Genomic DNA, 6,480 nt, shown 5'->3' on the forward strand with positions numbered 1-6,480 from the left:
AATGTGAGTGTTGCCATTTTACCGCACGACTGTTTTTGTGACATTGATCTTAAATGTCGTATTGTTTTTACCCACAACACCACTTTCCATCAATTTTATAGCAGGACCTATGCCAACATCTGGTCAGTCGAAGGTATTTAATTCAACCCAAAGCATGAGATAAGACTTGCCTCTTGTTCTTCATTCAACCTGTTTTTTATTGCAGTTCTCGCTCACAATTAGAGGCTGCTAGTAGGACCACGTAAAACGCCAAATAGGTCATTAGTATTCACGAGTACTATGGTAATTTGCGTAAAAAGCCCAATTTGCACATTTGTGCTAACAGATACGATTGTTTTCATTGAAGGGAAATGTACGAGTTACTCCACATCTAATGATAATGAGGGCCAGAATCCAAAGCCAAATTTTCCCGGCAACATGGTTTTACTTGAGTAACCAGCAATTATTTTCAAGACAGGAGTAGTAAATTAATTGGGCTAATAGATTGCGCAAGGAACTGAACTTTGTCTCCCACTTTGTGGTTGGATTGAGCGTGATCAGTTCCGATATAGGCTTCTAAACTCAAGGGATAAACAATTAGGCAACAAGCAAATTTCTTGGGGAATTATCCTATTAGAAGATGCCCTTCCACTGAGTAGGACGATGGTTAAAGATTTTAGTCATAGCCAATTGAATTTTTTGTCTTATATATTGATCATTTACAGATGGGATAACCTATCAAAACAACACAGGCCTTTGATGGGTTTGCGAGCGGTATCTTATTGTCCTGTAAATCATATTCAAGTAATTTGGAGAGTTGCCAATCTGTTCCTTGGTAAAGTCTTAAAGGTTTAGTGATTATTCTAAAGGATTGTATCTTTTTGATCATGTATTGGATCGTTTTCGATTCTTTAAGTATAACTTATTTGTTATAGAGCCCCAAACTATAAGAATATGAGGGAGAAGTTAGTTATTAACCGTTGACATAAAGCTCCATTTGGATAAAGACACTCTTAAATTCTTCCGTTGTTATCTATGTTTGTTTTAGCGGCTTTACCATTATTTAACACTCCAAAAATAGGTTAGAAACGTCTTCATGGAAAATATTCAGTTCAAATTACATTGAGCTGATTGAAAACCGTGCTAAAGAGTTGACTTTATCCTTCTTTTCCGAGTTATTCTTCTGTACTTACTGTAATTTCGCTGAATTAGCCATCAGTGATAGAAGCGCGATAGAACTCAGGTGGTTTCCTTGGTCTCTAATTAGATTATGTTGATGCAAAAATCTAAGAAAAATTAAATTTGTGGAGCAGGAATTCCCTGGTCTCCAACCAACAATCCTATTTTTAGATTTTTCCTAGAGACCCGGAAAAGAGGGAGAGGAAAACCTTGATAGTCTACGCCTTCACATATGCACATCGATGCAGAATCCACTAAAAGAGGGGGCAAAGGTGGTGGGGGCGGGGGGGGGGGTGGAGGGGGCGGGGGGAGGAGGGAGGGAGGGGAGGGGGGTGGAGGCGGGGGGGGCGGGTAGGGGGCGGAGAGGGAAAATTCTAATATATACAAACCCATTTGTCGATTTGTTATCAAGTTGTTTCTTCTTTCATAATTTGCATTCTTAGATTTATTCTAGGAAGCTGAAGTCCAATACATAGTGCAGGTTAAATTTATCTACTGCTCAGGAGTACAACAGCATTCCACTATATCGTTGCGAACATCCCGGAATGGTCCTAAAAGGATAATTCGCTAGCCCCCTAAATTGGGAGTGCCTGCATCCTCCACTCTAGTCGCAATCGTAATGAGAAGACTGTAGCCTGAGCTTGTGATGCTCGTGATTTGAAGACTTCCTGTAAGGTATCGCTCCGGTCTAACGGCATTAACTTTGTACTGTGCCTGGAAATTGGGAAGGGGGGGACACGGACACGCTCCGAGACCCAAAAACAACCCAACACAAAGAATTATCTATCCAAAATGGAATGTATGGTAAACCACTTAATTCTCCATCTTTTTGGCCTCATAACAAAAGAATAAAGACAAAAAACATTTACACAATGATCAAATACAAATCCTAGTCAACTATTAAAGACTACCAGAACCATTGGATTCCCAATTTACCGTTGGAATGAGTTACAGGACAAAATAAAAACCCTCCAACCAAAACCGTGTGTTGAGTGGAAATATCCTTAATGAAATGATCATATACAGACAACAAATTCCAATTGCTATACTAACACTCCTTTACATCGTCTTAGCTCTGGCACTTCTTTCCCCAATATTTGGAACCAAGGACTGATCAGCCTCAATCCACAAAAAGTGGAGACAATTTGACCCCCAATAACTACCGTGATATGCGTCAAACATTAACCTGGGAAAAATCCTCTGCATTCATCATGAACAGCAGACTCGTTACATTTTCTACATGAGAAACAATGTACTGAGCAAAATGTCAAAATTGGCTTTTTACCAAATTACCGCTACAACAGACCATGTATTCACCCTACACACCCGTTAATTGACAACCAAACAAACCAAAACAAAGGCAAAGTCTTCTCATGCTCTTTTGATTTCCAAAGCCTTCGACTCCAATTTGGCATTGAGGTCTGCACTATACAAATGATGAAAGTGATGTTGGGCGGTAAAACATACGACATATCTATAAAATCCCTGTACACAAACAACAACGTGTGCGGTTAAAATTTGCAAAACACACCAACTTTCTTCACACAGGGGTCGTGGGGTAGCAGGGGATGCAGCTATAGCCCCCACCTCTTTCACATAATTCAACGAATTGGCGCGGCACGAATAAACGTCTGCAGCACCCGGTCTCCACCCTACTAGAATGCCGAAGTCAAATGTCTACTGTTGCGTGATGAGGTCTGGTGCTTTCTGTCACCAACCCAATATATGGAGCCTACAGCGCACCTAATCTTCTGCACAGGATTCTTCGACCGGTGGCCCCCTGCACAAGTAAATTCTCAGTAAGACCAAAAATAATGGTTTCCAAAAAGTCAGTCACCAGGACACCAAATTCCATCTCGACACCCGTTGCCCTAGAGGAGCACACCAAAACTATAATAACCTCGGCCAACAGTCACACACAGGTATGACTTTGCCACCATAAGCTCTGTGACGATCTGAGAGACAAGGCAAGAAGGGCCTTCAGTATGCATCAAAAGGAACATAAATTTCAACATACCATTAGGATCTGGCTAAAATACTTGAATCAGTCTAGAGCCATTGCCTTTTATTGTGTGAGTCTGGGGTCCAGCTCACCAAACCAAGATTCAAACAAATGGACAAACCACCAATTGAGACTCTGCATGCAGGAATTCTGCAAAAATATCCTCCCGGTACAGCGAATAGAACACCAATAATGCATGCAGCAGCAGAATCTGGCCGATACCACAATTATCAAAATTCCAGAAAGAGCCGTTAAATTCACACCCACCTAAAAGAAGCGATTCCCAAACCTTCCAATAACAAAACCATCACCTACAGAGAGAATGAACCTGCGGAGAAGACTGTGTGTGGTCCCTAAGCAAGCTGGTCACATAGGGCTCTGTTTCCCAAAACCACAACACACCCACAAGGCCCAGGACAACAGCACATAGTAGACCCAACAAATCATAGAAACAAAAAGATTAATTTGACTTGACACATTGGAAAGAATTAACAAACAAAACAGAGCAACACTAGAGATGCTATTTGCCCTCAACAGAGAGTACACAGTAGGCAGAATACCTGACCACTGTGACTGACCCAAAACTTAAGAAAGCTTTGACTATGTACAGGACTTCAGTGAGCATAGCCATTGCTAATTGAGAAAGGCGCCGTAGGCAGACAGGCTCTCAAGAGAAGACAGGCTAGGTGCACACGCCCACAAATGAGTGGAAACGGTTGAGACTGCACTTTCCTAAACCCCTGCCCAATGATATTATGACCAATCATAAAGAATATTTCCCTCAGATTACCAGACATCCACAAAACATTGAAAACAACTCCAATTTGATAAACTACCCATATCTACTGGGGAGAGAAGAAATTCCACAGTGTGCCATCACAGCAGCAAATGCTTGAACCTGTTCCACAAGAAAAAAGGGCAACCACTGTGGAAGAACAAACACATTGTAAATACAACCATATTTTATGCTTATTTATTTTAACTTGTGTGCTTAACTATATGTACTTGTTACAAACACCCTGTATATATATAATATAACATTTGTAATGTCTTTAATTGTATGTGTTGGAAACCTTCTGTATTGTAATGCTACTGGTGGTGGGAGATGGGGTATTTTTATTTCATTTTATAATAATCTACCTCACCTTGCTTTGGCAATGTTAACACATGTCCCATGCCAATAAAGCCCCTTGAATTGAATTGATTTGAATTGAACTTGAGAGAGAGAGAGAGAGAGAGAGAGAGAGAGAGAGAGAGAGAGAGAGAGAGAGAGAGAGAGAGAGAGAGAGAGAGAGAGAAAATACCTTGTTGATAGTTTCTCTACCTTCTCTAAATTCTTCAATTTTAAACCTTTTTTGGTGACTCTTTTTCTTCTAGTATTTGAAATAATTCAACAATATAGATGAAAAACTTTTAGTAACCAAAAGTAGACAGAGAGGTAACTTTTGGAGAAATGTTTTCCTCTGACATTCCTGTACTGTAGTACATTCACAGTTAATGCTAGGTTCCAGCAAATGAATAACAGAAAATCCCTGGAGGCAGAATTGCTTTCTCTCCCTGTCACTTTTGTCACTCACTATTGCACAATCCAGTCTGTAACTCTTGGTGTCTCTGATGCCACAACACACGATGGCACATTACTCAGCATTATCCCCTGAGAAAATATGATCTGACAAAAAAATTGAAAAAAGTGATAACTGCCTCTAAATTCATCCCTTCATTAGAAAACATGAAATTACAGTGGGATACATTCAAACTGTAGGTTTAAAGGAACTTGTGAGTCGACTGTGTCTGGAGGATAGTCACCTAAATCTTCTGAGAATTATAAAGATTCTCATGACAAGAAATAAAGTATTATAACAACTCTTATTACACCTGATGACCCATTTGATTTAGTTTACATGTCATGATGCATGTGATGCTCTGTCAGTCCAGAACCACATGAGTAATTGAATTTCCTGTGCTTCTAATGGTTGCTAGTTAACGTGAGATCTTTGTCGCATGCTTGGATAACCCACTGAAACTGTGACTCCGTCCCCTTCATCATGATCCCTGGGCACAGAATAATTACATCACAGATCACACACAACAACCTCCCCCTGACTCCTGCCCAACCACCCACACAGATACACACACGGATATCCGTATTTGTAGGAGAAAACCACACATCCTTATTTTCATCAACCATTATACTAAAACCAAATACAAATTCTCCCGTAATAGCATCACGGGAGTGCAACATGCCTTCTAGCCTTTCGTTAGGCCGTCATTGTAAATAAGAATTTGTTCTTAACTGACTTGTCTAGTTAAATAAAGGTGAAATAAAATTCAATAAATAAATAGTTCACACCCACAACAATGACAATGTCTGAAAATACCACTACCTCTACATAAGCTAAAATGTGTGGTTGGGTTATACCACCTAGTATTATATAAAAAAGCTATGACTATTCAACCCCAGAAGTTATAGTTCAATTAGCACTACACATAGGCTGTGTTTATACTTTCTGTGGTGTGAAAGGTACTTGTCACGCCCTGACCATAGAGAGCCCTTGTCACGCCCTGACCTTAGAGATCCTGTTTATGTCTCTATTTTGGTTTGGTCAGGGTGTGAGTTGGGGTGGGTATTCTATATTCTATTATTTAAGAGAGAGAGACTCATTCGACCTGGAACCAGGTGAGTGCAATTAACTAGCAGAAGCAAATAAACAGACCTATTTAGGCCTGCAGAATGGAATTGAACAGCCCTGGTCTAAACTGTACCTTTAGTATTGTCACGGCTGTCGTAAGAACGGGACCAAGGTGCAGCGGATGTTGAGTTCCACATATTTAATTCAAAGAGAAACTTAAACAAAATATATCAATAAACGAACAACTAACGTGCTATACGATGCACAAACACACACAACAAACAAGGTGGGAAAAATAGCTACTTAAATATGATCCCCAATTAGAGACAATGATTACCAGCTGCCTCTAATTGGGAATCATACAAAACACAAACTAGAAATGATAAACTAGAATACCCCCTAGTCACGCCCTGACCTACTACACATAGAGAAAAAAGGGCTGTCATGGCTGTTGAATGAACAGGACCAAGGTGCAGCGTTGTGAGCGTACATTTTATTTTATTTTAAAAATGATGCCAACAAAACAACAAACGAGAAAACAACCGTGAAGCTATAGTGCCAACAACATAGACAACTTCCCACAAAGACAGGTGAAAAAAGGGCTACCTAAGTATGGTTCTCAATCAGAGACAACGATAGACAGCTGTCCCTGATTGAGAACCTACCGGCCCAAAACATAGAAATACAAAT

The sequence above is a fragment of the Salvelinus sp. IW2-2015 genome, linkage group LG22 (assembly GCF_002910315.2).
Source record: "Salvelinus sp. IW2-2015 linkage group LG22, ASM291031v2, whole genome shotgun sequence".
Classification (NCBI taxonomy): Eukaryota; Metazoa; Chordata; class Actinopteri; order Salmoniformes; family Salmonidae; genus Salvelinus; species Salvelinus sp. IW2-2015.